Source organism: Tursiops truncatus, chromosome 6 (assembly GCF_011762595.2).
Source record: "Tursiops truncatus isolate mTurTru1 chromosome 6, mTurTru1.mat.Y, whole genome shotgun sequence".
In the NCBI taxonomy this organism is placed as follows: Eukaryota; Metazoa; Chordata; class Mammalia; order Artiodactyla; family Delphinidae; genus Tursiops; species Tursiops truncatus.
This window is the reverse complement of record NC_047039.1, coordinates 56353569-56370705: the sequence shown is the minus strand read 5'-3', so window position 1 is coordinate 56370705 and position 17137 is coordinate 56353569. Positions and strand designations below refer to the sequence as shown.

The 17137-nt window shown below is 34.2% G+C and overlaps 1 protein-coding gene across 1 annotated transcript in view; it reads right to left on the bottom strand.

Moving 5' to 3' along the window:
* The window catches only part of PTPRD (protein tyrosine phosphatase receptor type D), a 2130336-nt gene that overhangs the window by 1174193 nt on the left and 939006 nt on the right, over positions 1-17137 (bottom strand). The window lies entirely within an intron of this gene.

Below are 17137 nucleotides of genomic sequence, written 5' to 3'. Positions count from 1 at the left end.
CTGCTTTCATTTTCCCTATGGGAGCAAGGAAGGAAAAGATCTCTTCAGAAGATCTACTTCCTACTGATGTTGGTTGAAAGGGAAGTCTTTCCCAAGAATCTAGTGTGATCTGAATGCTTACACTTCAGAAAGTCAATCAAGGCATTATAGTGACTTGCCCCCAGTGTTCCCCTCTTTTATCAAGAGGTGCATCAATTTAAATTTGGGGCAAATGTTAAATTAAGTGTTAGAATCAATATTCAGTATTGCCATCGTGGAATGAACTCCTTGGATACACTAATTGAAATTTTTAATGGTTATTACCATTTTATTATTACAGATTTAAAGTCGAGCTTTAAGATTTGACATTATAATACAGAAACAATGATTTCTTTTAGCACTATCAGATGCTAGATTATTCCTGCAGGCACTGTGTTGCATATTTGCAATATAAATTGACATTTTCAACTGAATAATAGAATTTCAACATAAAAAGCACATAAGGTTATTTATGTTCTCCAGTTACACATAGAATGCTTATCTGTATCTGAATGTGAATACTCAGTAACAGTAAATCCAAAGGACATCCTTGTTTGTATTACTGACATTGTTATACTGATTAGATATGTTGGACACTCAGACTTGAAGTCACTGCTTATGTTTAAATTCAGGGATTCTAGAAATGACATTAAATGCATTTGGCTAGTTGTTTCTCAAACCGAAGGCCAAGCCAGGGAGGTGATTTTAGGCATATAAGAAAGCCAAAGCAGAAATATGGCCCACCTCAACTTTAGTCTACCTTTTTCGATGATTTACATGGCCTGATTCAGGCAAGAATACTGAGTACTGGGATATACTTAAAGAGGAAAGAGGCCATTTTAACATGATATGAATGAGATAAATATTTTTAGGGGAGAGATTTGTGGTGAAGGATCAGTTATTAAACTGTCAATGACATTGGCACTGACAATGTGGTCCTTAGGGTGGTCCTTGATGCATTTCAGGAAATTTTATTTCAGGTAATAAGATTCTAGCTAAATGAATTTGATCAGGTATACTTCTTTCATTTGTGCTACTTATCTTTGGAGGAATAACCACTCAGAAAGATCTTATGCTGAGCCAAGTAAGCAAACTTCAGGGAAAAAAAAAAAAAAAAAAAAGAGAGAGATTGGTAATTCTGGAAGTCTAATATCCTAAACCTATGATATTCAAGGAGGAATCCTTCACAGTAATGTCTATATAACTGTCAAATTACTGCAGAAATCTTAAAAAGTTGTACTTGAATTAGTATTTCTATAGATTACAGCTATTAATTAATGGATTTATTGGATATGTGGCTGTTTGGAAAAATTCATGGAATTGGCATTTCAGATGGTGATTTCTCTGATGTTAACACAGTTTGGAGTACTTTATTTCTTCTTGGCTCAATTTTGCTGAAAAATTCAATTTTTAAAGGGAATGACAAAAGGTTGAATTTTTAAATGATTTGGAAACCTAAAAATTGTGAAGTTATTTTAAATAATTATAAATAATTTTAAATAATTGCAAATTATTTTAAAGACAGTATGGTGGGTTTAGAAAAATAATATTTAGTTAGCAATGGATAAATAGTACAATGCTAAGATTTCTATACTTTATTTCATATATCTTCAATTGGCATTCACAAAAGTCTCTTGTATTTCCATTAATACTCACAAAAAGTGAGATTATTTTCCACATTTTCAGTTAAAAAAATGGAAGCTAACAGTTGCCAGAATATACTCCAAAATGTCTTATCACTAATACATTGTGAAGTCAAAATTCAACTCAAGCTGAATTAAGTTCAGGATCTCAATTAAGCCATATGCCATAAATAGCACTTACTAAAAATAAGCAATATGTAAAGCACTGGTTTAAGTATTTTGTATGTATCAACTAATTTAATTCCCACAACTGTATCTAAACTTTACCCATGAAAAAAACTTGAGCTGTGAGAAAGTTATTGTGTAAATGTACTATTACACAAGTTGTTTTTTGTTGTTGCTGTTTTTGGTTTTAACCCAGAGACCCTGGTATCAAACTGTTCTGTGAACCATTACACAACCCAGATTCCACATTCTATTTTACTATTGTGCAATATTTCTTGCAAGTGGTATTTTGATGAATATATATATATATATATAAAATTAGATTCAGGGGTCATGTAATTACACATTTATTATATGTCTACTATCCCCTTAGTTGATCCTTTAAAGTATCGATAGTAGTTAACATTGATTGAATATCTACTATGCGTCAGGAAGTATGTTAAGTGCCTTAGGTTCAACTCATTTAATCCTTAGAACAATCCTACCAGGTTATTATGATTACTGTTCTTATATAGATAAGACAATTGATTAGAGAGGTTAATAAACGTGCCCAAGAGCATAGAGGTAGAAATGGTACCGCTGAATTTCAAACACAAACTCTCTTACTCTATTTATTACATGCAGCAAAGAAATTCTGATTCTTTTAATGAAGAGGAGGTGTGAAATAAATTAAGGGTTTCCATTTTATTCTATTTAGAATGAAATAAAAATTCAACTTCATAAAGCAGAGATATAACTACACTCTCAATTTATTTTAAATGAATGTACAAAAATAGTAAACAAATTAAATCATTCCAGTCTTACAACTCCAACATATTATGACTAATTTTAGATAGAGACAGCTCCATAGTGCCTAGCTCATTAAATGCTAAACTGAAACTATACATTATTTTCTGCCAATAAATTTTAGAATACATGAGATTTTACAAAATATGCAAGTTTTATGTAATATATACATAATTTTGGTATAAGTTATCAGAAATGCTTTCTTAGAAAACCAGATAGCCTTCTATACATTTAGAAAATTGCAAATACTATGTTTATTAAAAAAAAAAAAAAACAGACTTTGAACTCTTGCTTCTTTCAAGACTGTCAAGCTTATCATCTCAGAAACATAATTCTTATTATAATTGCAGACTACATGTATGGGGGAAAAAAGTAGACTGTTTCAATGGAACCTGGCATATTGTAAATCCTCAATAAATACCTAATAAACACCTAAAGAAATAATTCAATGCTTCAATAAAGAAATAATTGCTGACAGGCCCTTAGGAAGAAAACTACCCTGTATTTAGGTGTTAGATTTTTACCTTAGCTCAGTAACATCCAGACTTTCTCAATGTCTTATTTAATACCTAAATCATTTCTTTCAAAGCAGATCTTAAATCCTGGGAAAGCTGGAGGGACAGGCAGTGATAAGTTTCGGAACTATCAACTCATCCCATAATTAGGTAATTTGTATATCTGGAAATCTGTTGCTCAACTATAACTATAAACAACACATATAACTATATTAGTTCAGTAATTCATTTATCTATTTAATAAATATTTTTTGAGCAACTGTGTGTCAGTCACTAGTATTCTAGAATGTGAGGTTAAAGTGATGAACAAGACAAACACGGTCCGATCTCATAACTTTTATTTATTTATTTTTGCGGTACGCAGGCCTCTCACTGTAATGGCCTCTCCCATTGCGGAGCACAGGCTCCGGACGCGCAGGCTCAGTGGCCATGGCTCACGGGCCTAGCCGCCCCGCAGCATGTGGGATCCTCCCAGACCGGGGCACGAACCTGCATCCCCTGCATCGGCAGGCGGACCCTCAACAATTGCGCCACCAGGGAACCCCCGATCTCATAACTTTTATATCCTGGTTACAAATATGATATTTAATGATTTTATATTTGATTGCCACTATCAAAAGGCACTACAAATGCTGCCCTAACACTCTAAACTCTTTCATAAGGATTGTTCTTCAGGTGTTCCAAACCCTAGCTTAATATATTTTAATAAGTTCAAATGGATTTAACACTATGACGGAAAGTTCCAGTTATCCCCCAATATCCATCTTTCCCTGTTTTTAGCGAAAGAACTGCTGATTTTTAGCTAGGTTCATGTCTACTTGGAAAAAGATTCTTAGTCTTGGTGCCATAAGACTAAGCTCTGGCAAAAGCATGTATGTGCAAGCAGAGTGAGCAACTTCTAGGAAGTGCCACTGAATGTAGAGAGTACGCCCATCTTTGTCTCCTTTTCTCGTTAATTCTCTAGCTAGAATGCAGCATTAATGCCTGGAGCTTCAACGGCAGTTTTGTTTGTTTGTTTGTTTTTTGTTATTGTTGTCGTTAATCATGAGAGGCTACACTCCTCTTTCTGCTCCCTTAAACTCTACTCTGTTACAAGTAGAGTAATAAGATGGGAGGAGACTGGATCCTGGACAGGGTATGTCATCTCAGGCTTGGATGGATGACCATTTAAATGCGAATGAGAAATGCTACAGACACAGAAAGCAGATTAGTGGTTTTCAGGGACTGAAGGGTGAGCAGAATGTGAATGGCGGCCAGTAGGTACAGGTTTTCTTTTTGGCTCATGAAAACATTATAAAATTTAGAGAGTGGTGCTGTTTACACAATGCTGAATACACTAAATCCAATGTACTGTACACTTTAAAAGGTTATACGAAAAAAGAATTTTATAGTATGGGAATTACATCTCAAAAAAGCTATTATAAAAAAACTTGTGCCTTATATCACCTTATTAGTTTAATATGATCGTAAAGAATTTGGATACATTTTACTGTGACAGAAAACTAATTGTACAGCATATTCTTTGGAGACTCAAATTTGTCTGAATCTATTAGTTTCCTACTGTGCATTAACATGTTTGTATATATTAGAGAAAATGGAAATGACAAGAGATGGCGATCTTTCTTCCACGGTTTAAAATCTACTGAGGAAAGATGTTATTCATGAATTAACTGACAGCACAAACCATTAATCTCCCAGGGCTTTTGTGAGGATTTCATTATATAATTGGAAGTTATTTGAAAACTGCTATATAACAAAAGGCATGACTAGGAAAAAAAAAAAGTTGCCAAAATACATTATAGGCTGGAATTTGTCTTTTAGCCTGTTGGTAGTGGTGCCTTTGATATCTTTATAACTGAATGGATATCTGGTTTGAAATTGTGCTTACAAAAAACCAAAATGTTAAAATCTCTAAATAAAGTTTTATCTTTGTTAAAAAGGTATAAAACAAAAGTAATGATTACAAATATTTCTGGTGTCAAACAGATATAGAAACAACATTAAGCAATCCATTTTTGGAGTGGGAATTTACATGTTTTAAACTAAAATGTATAGATCCTTACATTTAATATTTTGACTCTTAGATATCATTATCCTTAAACATGCCACTCCAAATTATTCAAAACATTAACATTTTATTAAAAATGTTTGTTGTGCTCATATGATTGGCAACAATAACTTCCAACTATAAATGGGTATATTATAAGGAGATTCTCCAAACCCTTTTTCATGGGTGGTATTGTCATGTTATACTTTTTCTAAGTTGCCATTCAGCCACATTAATAAAGTTTCAAAAATAATAACGCTCATGATAAAAGCTGTTGTGTTATAGATACCTACACATTTGAGAAGAAATTAAAATTGTAAATGATAATTTCCAGCATAATATCATGATCCTTTCATTACTGGAGTTGGTTATACTGGGAAATCTGTAAGAACCTGTGAAAGTTCACAGGATTGGTTTAACCTTTATGGAAATTATTTGGTAGCTATAGCAACATTTATTTTCATCTCACTTCAACTGTTGCAAGAGGTCAGATAAGCTTTGGAGCTTCAGTTCAGCAGCTGCCATCATGACTGTTAGATCGTTTTCCCTCCCTATTCTCAAAGTACAGAGCTGTATTTGGACCGCATAGTCCCTTTCTAGCTTACTCTACATATTGGCTACTTGAATAACCCCCTGGAAAATACCCAGTATTCCTTATTCTTTTCCTTTTACCATTTTCTTGGCAATTACCAACACAGAGATAAAAGTGAGGTATATAGCAGTACCTCTCAAACTTAAAAGCCCATACCTCTTAAACGCACATACAAATCATTTGGGATTCTTAATAAACTATAGATTCTCATTGATAGTTCTGGACTTGTTAGAAATGCAGCATCTCAGGCCCTGTCCTGGAATTATGGACCAGATTCTTCATTTTAACAATATCAGCAAGGTTTTTTAAGCCATGTGTTCTTTACCTCTAAGGTGGGGTAGTCGTAGATCATGTACCCCACAACCTCTGTCTCCTCTTTAATCTCCCTTCCACTCTAATCCTCCCCACCTCAATTAGATGATGTTCCATAAAATCCTCTCTTCTAAGCTTTGAAAAAGAAAGCTGCTATACCTAAATGTTTGCTTCCTATTTTGCTATTCCACCACACAACTAGCCCTATGCATTGCTCATGTTTCATCATCATTATCATTTCTTAACAGTTACCTACCCATGGCATTCCTAATAGCCGCAAAAGTGAAATATTTCCAATCCCCCCCTTTTCTGTATCTACTTCCCTCTCCTGCTATGACATAATTTGCTTATACATTTTTAAGTGGATTAAAGTTATTCATGTTAACAACTTCAATTTTCCTATCTCCATTTAAATAATGTATCTTCATCTATTCCTAATATATTACTTCATTTCCAAGAAAGGACTCTCTCTCCTTCTTGTATTCTTGTTTTCATCTTCTCTTGCCTGTCCTAAAGACATCTTTTATGCTTTTTCTAATGACAATCAATTTCCCATTCTCCATTTGATCATTCCTTTCAGCCTATAATGTCAAGCTTTACCTTTCCTGGAGAACTTTGCCCTTGATCTGCCTACCTCTTCAAGCTTCTATCTTTTATTTTTCTTTTGGGTGGGCAGTCTACACTTACTTTTTATACCTAACAATATGTTGTTTACCCTAATAACTATAATGGCACTCTTTATTGAGCATCTCCAATAGTGCCAAAACATCAAATCACATTCTTCTTAATGTCATCATCACCCTCAAATAATTCACAGCCCGTGTACTTGTTGACTACTTCCTTCTTGAAATTCTCTTATGCCAGGGGTTCCGTCACTGCCTTCTTATTTTTTAGTTTTAGTTTTCTTTTTTAATATTCTGATGATTACAGCTTGTGGGTTTTGCTTTGCTTTGTTCTCCTTCCCAGTATCTTTAAATATAGGCAGACTTGCAGCATGTCTACCCTCAGCACCAAGCACAAGGCCCAGGGGCATAGCTGTGCTCGGGGATTTTTGAATGAATACGTGAATCAGTGTATGACTATATTTTGTGATCCTCTCCTATGTCTACATCTTCCATATCCGAAATTACCCTCATACCTATGGCTTAAGTTACCATCATCTCTATGGGGAATATTTCCAAATAAGTATTTCTAGACCTGCCTGTACTCCCCAGTTCCAGTGTTATTTCCCAACTTCGTGCTAGATGTTTCTACTTACCTGCTGCACAATTACCCTGAAGTCAAAATACCCAGAACAAAATTAAAACCCACTCTACTTGTTGCTGTTGCCAAAACCCACTCTACTCTCTGCCTTCTCGCTGTTACTGACACTTCTAACTTGTCATTTTTTTCAACTTCATTGAGATACAATTGACATGTAATATTATGTAACTCTAAGTTGTAAAATGTGTTGAATTGAAACACTTTTGTGACACAGTGAGGGTACCACTATAGCCTTAGTTAACACCTCATCATATCACAAAATTGCCATTCCTTTTTGTGGTAAGATCATTTAAGATCTACTCTCTTAGCAATTTTCAAGTGTATAATACAGTATTGTTAACTATAATTACAATGCCATGCATTAGATCCCCATAACTTATTCACTTTCTAACTGCAAGTCTGTATTCACTGACTGACATGTCACTATTTCCCCTACACTGCAAGCCCCTGCTAATCGCCACTCTACCCTTTATTTCTATGAGTTCAGCTTTTTAGACTCTACATGTAAGTGATATTGTAGAGTATTTGTCTTTCTCTGATTTATTTTACTTAGAATAATGTTCTCAAGGCCCATCCGGGTTGTCACAAATGGCAGGATTTCCTTCTTTCTCATGCCTGAATAATATTCCATTATACAGATATAAATAAATCTTTATCCATTCATCCATTGATGGACATTCAGGTTGTTTCCATATATTGGCTATTATGAATAATGCCACAATGAAAATGGAAGTTCAGATGTCTCTTCAAGATCCTGTTTTCATTTTTTTTTAAATATATAAACCCAAAAGTGGAATTGCTGGATAGTAATTGTAATTTTTTTGAGGATCCTCCGTACTATTTTCCATAGCATTTGTACCAATTTACATTCTCATCAATAGGGCAAAAGGGTTCCTTTTTCTCAACATCTTCACCAACACTTGTAATCTCCTGTCTTTTTGAGTGTAGCTATTCTAACAGGTATGAGGAGATATCTCATTGCAGTTTTGATTTGCATTTTCCTGATGATTAGTGATGTTGAGCATCTTTTCATGGGTCTATTGTCCATTTTTACGTCTTTCTTGGAAAAAATACCCATTTTTTAAATCAGATTTTTTCTGTTTTTGTTATTGAGTTGTATAAATTCTTTATATATATATATAAAATATTAAACCCTTCTCAGGTATATGGTTTGCAAATATTTTCTCCCATTCCGTAGGTTACCTTTTCATTTTGTTGATTGTTTCTTTTCTGTGCAGAAACTTTTTAGTTTGATGTAGTGCCATTTATTTATTTTTGCCTTTGTTGCTTGTGCTTTTGGTCTCATGTTTGAAAAATAGTTGTCAAAATCAGTGTCAAGGCGCTTTGTAGTGAACAAAAGGGAAGAATTCAGGTATGTTTTGTTAGGAGGTTATTAGCATGGAAAAGCTGAAGGCGGGTTAACCAGAAGCAGGGCACCCTATGTGACTGATTGGGGAGCAGTTTTGGCTTTCTCTGGTTGGTTTTGAGTTGGAAGGAGGAGATAAAAATTAAGAAAGTTGGTAGTCACTCACTTGAAAATATCCTGAAAGTCCTGGACTTTCCTAACCACTCTGAGCAAATTGATGCAGAGGTTGTGGTTTGGATTCCTAGGCTTGTTGGTCAGAGTTCTAGTGTCACATATGGTCTGGTTGTTGTCCATTTGTTTATTTGTTTATTATCTCATTCTTCCCCTCCAATCACAGGGGAGTTCCTCAATTTAGCTACTAAGCTGAGCCATTTATAACATACTAATGAATATTTGTTAATACAACAAAAATATAATTGGCATAATGGCAATTATTATGTGGTTACAAATATATAATAAAGTTGTAATTTTTATGAATTGAGTTTTATGTACCAAAGTATATTATTTTTAATATTGAAAATATTTTTATTGAACATTCTTATTTCTTCTAGTAGTCAACTGCTCAATATGAAACTTATTTACACTGTATTAAAGATAATTTAATTAGTGTCAAGACATAAGTTTATTTCCCATGATTCTATGAGGTAAAATATCTTTCTTTCAACTACTTAAATAGTAGGTTTCTTTATTTCTCAAATAGAAAAACTCATGAATATTTGCATACTTCTCTACTCTTTCTACTATGTAGGCTGGGCATTATTAAATAAAAGAGATTTAGCCAGATACCATGCAACGATTTAGCCCTGAATCCATTTGTAGGCTATCCTGACAACTGCCTATCAAAAACAGAGGGAAAAAAAGATATTTTTCTTTAATATGATTCCTATAATCTCTTATTTCACTAGCATAGCAGATGTATTATACTGCCCAGTTACTGCAGTTCTTCTCAAACTTCAGAGTATATCAGAATGGCTGAAGGGCTTGGTTGTACACAGATATCTGGACCCTGCTTCCAGAGTTTCTGATTCAGTAGGTGGCGACTAGAGTCCCAAATATTGAATTTCTAATAAGATCCTAGGGGATGCTGCTGCTGCTGATAGAGCACCCTACTTTGAGAACCACTGAGTCAATACTTACTAACAGAATCACACTTATCTGGTCTTGCCCTCTTAAGGTTCTCAATCTAATAAAGACTCTGTTTTAAGAATAAGTTTACACAAGCGAATAAAAACAGAAGGACACAAATAAATTGGTTAGTAAAATAGAAACATGCCCATGTAAGTTATTTACATTTTTAATAATCAAATCTGGCTAAAATTTATAAAATAAAACCCAAATGGAAGTAAAACCCAGTTGACTAAGTGCATCATACCAATCACTTACTCTAGGGTACTTATAATGTTTCTTTCTTTTTTTAGTTACAAATTAGAATCATGCATCAAACACTGTTCCATAATCTGTTTTTATCACAGTGCAGTCTATCACAATCATGTTCTGTTCTGTTACAGTGTGAGTTCCACACGGGCAGGGACCTTTGCTCCCTTTGTTGATAGATGCCAAGTTCTTAGAACAGAGCCTAACACGTAGAAGTTGTTCCTAAATGTTTGCACGTGTCTCACTATTTCTTTTGGTTAAGAGGAAAGATATGAATGGTTTTACAGCTTTAGATTGGTATAACCAAATGACCTCCAGAAAGACTGGACCAGTCTCTCCTCCCACCAGCCCTGTGTGCTTGTGCTTATTTCCCTCCCTCCTAAACACTCCTGTATCTATCTGCCAGTAGTAACATTTACTGCTACATGTGTTTACCATATGTTGTTTTTCAAATTTTAACATCTCTAAAATCAGGATGCATACCCAATGGAATAATTTAGCTTTTTTTTTCCTTTTGTAGAGCTCTATAAAATAATGATTTGTCTTTATAATCCATGGCGTTTTAGCAAAAAATATAAATCCAGTGACACATAAAGCCTAGCGCTGCATTCGTGAACACTAGTCATAATTACTTCAAAAGCTATCTAATGCTATTAAACATTTTGAAAGATCACTGGAACACTATGTGCTGAATGTCACAGATTGCTGATTAACTTCATAAGAAGTATCCTGCTTTCCATGTGCTTACTGAGGAATCAGAAACAAGAGGACCTGTCTTAATTACTACAAATCAGTACTACTTGTCTTGTATTTAAAAGAGACAGAAGAGAAACAGAACATGTCACCAGATTTAGATTAACAAAAACCTTTCATAAAGGAAACATGTATTAAGAAATAAAAGAAAACGTGAATACAGATGCAACCAAAACCCTGTAATTTTTCCATGGGAAAAAATGTATAAAATCTTTAAGAGAATCTTACTGAATGTATCTGCCATATGCTATAGCATGCTGGTTTGACTCTCAAATATTAAAATAACATACCAGATAAAACTATTGTATATTTTTTCACTATTACATAATTTTCAACATTTAAAATCTTTCGAAGCAAATATTTCTCCAATTACTTAGAAATAAAAAGGATGAAATGGTGTGATGGCTTCATAATGAATATGCATCAGAATGGTCAACTTTATCAGCAATATATACAAAGATATTAAAATTGGATAAAATTTTTGCCACAAAGCTGAAAATATCTTATTTGAATGCAATATTAAATTATTTCCTAAGTTGCAGTTTCTCCAAATGGGGATACAAAGAGTTCATACCTCATTACAAGGACTAACCAATATAATATATGCAAAATGTGTAGGAAAGTTGGGGCTCATAACAAGTATTCAACAAATATCAACTATGACAATGACATGGACAATTAAAATATTTAGAAAATAAATCTATGCAGCTACTCTAAGGTTTAATTTCTATTTTCACTTTTACTTCTATAATTAACAGGATTCATAGCAGTAGTGGTAGAATTGCCCACCTTCATAAACATGAATATAGAAAACAATATTAGCTTCCTTTTCAATGCTGGGGAAGGGGGAAGGAATGCAAATATGTATATATATATATATATCAAAGATTATACCTATATTCACTTCTGCAAAGGTTTGACTACTCAGAAATTTTTCTCATTGAGAAAAGGGAAACAGAGTTTTGTTATTTTTGCTTGGATTTCAACAGTCCATTAGAGACTCATGTGAGAGAATATGGTGAGACTGGGGTTTGAGGCAAGAGGGAGTGCTTCTGAAGGAAATGTGGAGAATATGGGAGGGAATCACTGCAGATTACAAGAAGGTTGAAGTACAAATGCCAAGTGATTGAACATGGGGGCATTCCCAGAAAGCACCCGCAAGAGCTAAGGGAGTTCTCCTAAGAAAGGAGAGAATCCTCTGTCCTGAAAGTCAGACCTAGGGGAGAACCAAAGTAAAGACCATTGAGGAAGTTTAGTCATTTTCCACCTGATCATTAGTCTTTGTTGGAGTGAGAATCTCCAGTCATTCAATTGTCACCTGGAGAGACTGTTTCTTCTTTAACACAGCACCCTACCCACTGACTGTGCAGGAGGAGTGACACCTTTCATGACTTAGTTCAGTACTTTGTTCATTACTCCCAAAAAGCATCTACTTCCTAAAGACCTGCGACTTGAGTAAAGGTGGTTGTAGTCCTGGCTATCTATTGGAATAGTAGTATAGGATAGGACTGCTGCATCTGTACATGAACAATGGAAGGTAGGTAATAATGTTATTATAATACTATAGTATTTCTGTGCATTAAAGCTGTCAATTCGGTAGGAATCAATTTAGAATACAAAGGATGAACACTTGATAATCTAGAGCAAAAAAATAAAAATGAACATTCGAAAGTAAATATAATAGAGACATTTCCTTAGATACAAATGTTAAGAGTGTTTTGTCGATTCTCAAGATGGGCTATATAATGGAGTTAATGAAAAACACCACTCCGATTAGCTCCATTGTAAAAGATTTTGCTCTTAGGAGTATGTGAGTAATCCCATGAGCATACACATCCTTTGCAGGAGTCTGTGTTTAACTAGGGAAAAAATATTTGTACTTAAGAATAACTATAACATATATATTTATGTATGTGCAAAGGAACACACATGTGTACATTATTTATCATTGTACTTTAGTTAAATAGGTATTAATTAATATAGATATTGTTTATTCTAAGGCTTGGTCAAATGCCAAGTTTAAAATACAAGCAATATTAAAGGTATCTTTAGTGAATACTTTCTCAGCAGAGAGACCAGATAAAATAGACAGCATGCCAACAAAATAATTCCTGAATAATTCTTCTCTGAGTGTTCTACATGTTAGACATGTATTATACATAAACACCTTTAGATATCAATAAAATATTCAGAGGTACCCCTGCTATTTCCTTAATGATCCTTGAAGAGATGATATCATACTGTATTATTGTCCATTGTTCACTTTACAGAAAACCTTATTTTTTTCCTACTTAGGTCAATTGTTACTGTTAATACACAGAAATATATATTAAAACACCACCAGCACTTCATATCTCATTTGTGATGTTAGCCACATTTTCCTAAGACTAGCAAAACGTACAAAAAATGATTGACTGCTAATTTTCTTTCATGATACATTGACAAACCAAAAGTTGAAATCATATAGTATAGGATATGGTTAAATATTAAAGACTTTATTGTGTGCACTAGTCCATATTCTTCAAACCAGGATCTAAACTGATGAATAGGATTATGTATATGAATTGGACAGTGAATTGAATTATTATTAGCTTAATCCATTCTAAATATTTAGCTATAAAGAAATATAAAACACATTATGCCCTCAATTTAAAATGTCATTCAGAATTATAAATTAGCATATATGATATTATTTACAATCACGGAGGTCAGTATACAAAATTAATCATAATGAAATTGGTATCCATTGTTTTGGCAAGATTATTCTGCTATGAAAAACCTGGATGGATTGGGATTGACATATATACACTAATATGTATAGAATGGATAACTAATAAGAACCTGCTGTATAAAAAAATACATAAAATAAAATTCAGAAAGAAAAAACTGGATAGATCAGAGAAAGAGAATGCCTCAGACTGAGAAAGTAAGTAATCAGCAGGAATGGAGATGCAATGACTTCTCTCAAAGATGCTGTAGGTGAGAAGCTCCCAATGGTCTCTGAAAAACTATTATTAGAAGTGAGGTGACAGAAAAAAGTCGTAAACACCTGCCTAGTCTTTAACACTGACGGAGGTGGGGGAAGGGCAAGGAGGAAGATCAAAATCATAGTTAAAAGCAAAAAGTGCGCAAAGAGAAGATACGAACACATATAACCTCCCCCATTGCAGAGTATCAGCCCGTCTAAGTGGGAAAGGGGAAAAGCCATAACTCTGAATAAAGTTAAAAATATTTGCTGCTATAGTATATAATGGCATATTAATTATACTGAATGAAGAACATTTTATATGTAAAAGTGACTAAAAAGTCTTGGGCCCTGGCTTAAATTCCATTTAGCAGTAAAGAACTAGTCCCACAGATTAATCATAACAGAAAAGGAAACAAAACATACTAAAGTTGCTTTAAGATGATATCCCTTGAGTACGGGCTATTCATGATGATTACAGAAATAATTCATGCTTAGAGAACTACTCAAGAGGGAAAATATTACAGAGTTGCAAAAACTAAATTAGGGGAGAATTCTATAAAGCTAGGGAAAGTCAACAGAGTCAAGTATAGCAGAAAAGTCAAGAAATAAGGACAGTAAAAAAAGGTTACGGGTTTGTGGGGAAAAAAGTTGTTACTGATGATGATGCAGATTTTTGTTCAACAGTGCAAATGGGGAGGAGAGACAGGTGGACAAGAAATAGAGGCAATAGAAATACATATATTTGAAAATGTTGGCAGTAAAATATGGAAATAATAGAATATTTAAAGAATGGACTATGCCAAATACTAAATTAGTAGCATTGATAAAAGAATGCAAATCCTTCCCTAATTTCCCTTACTATTCAAACTAATAGTTTTTGTTGTATCATATTTTTCATTATTCCTGCTATTCATATAAAGGTTAAATGCAAAAAAAAAGTGTCTAGATTAAAGACCTTTTTCCTACAAACAAATATATATTCAGGACTTTGGGATTTCAGCAACTCTAAAGAAATTTCAACGGGCTTTCTTAGAAATCAGATTTTATGGAAGCTTATTCTGATCATCTACAAGATAATTCATTTTTGCCATCTTAAGTTCTATTCGTCAGAAAATGTGTGAGATGTTAAAAGTTTATTGTTTTATGCCAATAAGTTTGGGTGATTTATTGCACAGAAATAAGAGAACTAATATAAAGCAGATGGAGAGGTAAGCAATCAAAAACTACAACACAATGTGAAAACTACCATAATGGTGCAATGGGAAAAGAGAAATAAGAAACCAACTCTGTCAAGAAGAATCAGGGAGGTGGCATCTGGATTGGATAGAAGTTGAAAAGAAAAATAGGAACCATTCCAGGTGTAGAAATGGAAAAAGGCTTTCTAGGTAGAAAAATCACATGTAAAAGGGTATGGCAATCTGAGGAAGTACTGTGATTGGAAAATGACAAGAAGTTTGTTGTACTGGTTGCTGACATGCAGGTGGAGCCTGGCAAGAAGATTTGAAAAAGTGTCCCACAGTTCACGCATTTTTGTAAATGACTAAGCATGTGCAAGAGGTAAAATTCTCAAATTGATTACTTGGTTCCAGGAAATACATTTCCTCTCAACCATACATATTTTCTCCAGCACACATTTCTTTGTCTAAGAACATATTTCCAAAGACTCTTTGATTTCCCTTCGGTAAAATCCCCTCATAGAAAAACCCTTTGCATTCCAGGAGAGCTACATTCCTTTGGCACAGCTTAGATTTTTTGATCTAATGCTTAAACAGCACATCCTATGAACTAGCATATTTCTCAGTGCTTTGAACATATGAACTCATTCAATCTTCATAAAAAACATGCAAGTTAGATATTGTTAGTATTGTCATTTTACAGATAGAAAACTGAGATGTGGATAGGTTAACTGATGTGCCAAGATTCCCCAGCTAGTGCGTAGTGGAGCTTGGATTCCTACCTAGGCAACTAGCCCCTGTATTATACTGCCTCTCTGTTACACTGAGATTTCAGCAAAGAACACCTGATCTATGTCATTTTCACAAATGAACTTCTCCATGAGTACTCAAATTTTCCATGTTGAAATAACACATTTTACACAGTTTCCCAAATGTGTTTCATGAAATATTAATCCTAGGAGATATTTGGTGGGAAATGGTCAAATAAGTCTGGAGAACCCTGGTCACCATGATATTTTCTTGGAGGTGTACAACAGATGTTCATATTTTTAAAGCTCTGAAAATTCCTACAAAAACAGTCTGTTTAATTATTTTAAGAAAGTATTATGACATATTTCATTCTGTTATGTTCAACTGTTTTCAATCTTATTTGGGGTTATTATGCTTCTAATTGCTCTTAACACCTCACTGAACGACTCTTTGAGAAGTGTTAATCAAGGATGAAATAACTGAATCTTTTACTCATTAAAAATAGGCTTAACCACTACAAACACTACTCTACAAGGAAAAGCATCCACACTAAGGATGCATTCTGGCTCTGAAAAATCACATTTATCATGGAGGTAGTTACAACTGACAAAATTCTTTCACCAGCAAACAGAACTTCCTCACTCTCCCTTTTGCTAATGGAGATTCCCTTATTTTATTTCTTCACTTCTTATTCCTAAGCCCTATAATAAATCTCATCCCGTGATTAGTCCTGAACCTCTTCCCTGCTTTAGGCCCTTCCCAAGCACTGTGCCTCACTCACATCTCAACCTCCTTCTGATAGTCAGAGGACTGGAAGCAAAAGTGGAAAGTGTAGTCATAGAATCTTGAGATGAAGTAAAAATTAAGATGAACCTAAGCATCTTTTAGTTTAATCTTTACCCAGGTAAAAATGAAATCACGGAAACTTACAAGAGGTTAAATGATTTTGAAGTCAAGAGCAGTCATCCCTGAAAATATAGATCCCTTAAACTATAACTTGCTTAATAAATAATATCCTGTAACCCGCCTTCACTGACTAATTGTTTTGCAAATTGCATACACTCCAAGCTTCATCTAGCTTAGACAAAACATCACAAGAATACTTTTACTGCCTCCTGTAGATAACAACACTTCGGACATAATGGATCACTAAAGCAATGGATCACTGCTTAAGTTGTTTTTCAGAAACAGGGAGCTAGTCTTGCACAGTTCAAACCAGTCAATACCAGTCAATACCAGAGACCACTCAACTGAACCTGCATGAATGTTCGTTGGATGACTTTTTGACCTCAGAGGGCCAAACACTCCACCCTCAGATCATGTCAACGCCACCATTTTCTGAACATGTATCCCATGAAGAAGCATATATCAGATACACCCGAGGAGAACACAGATTACTTCACCTTCTCC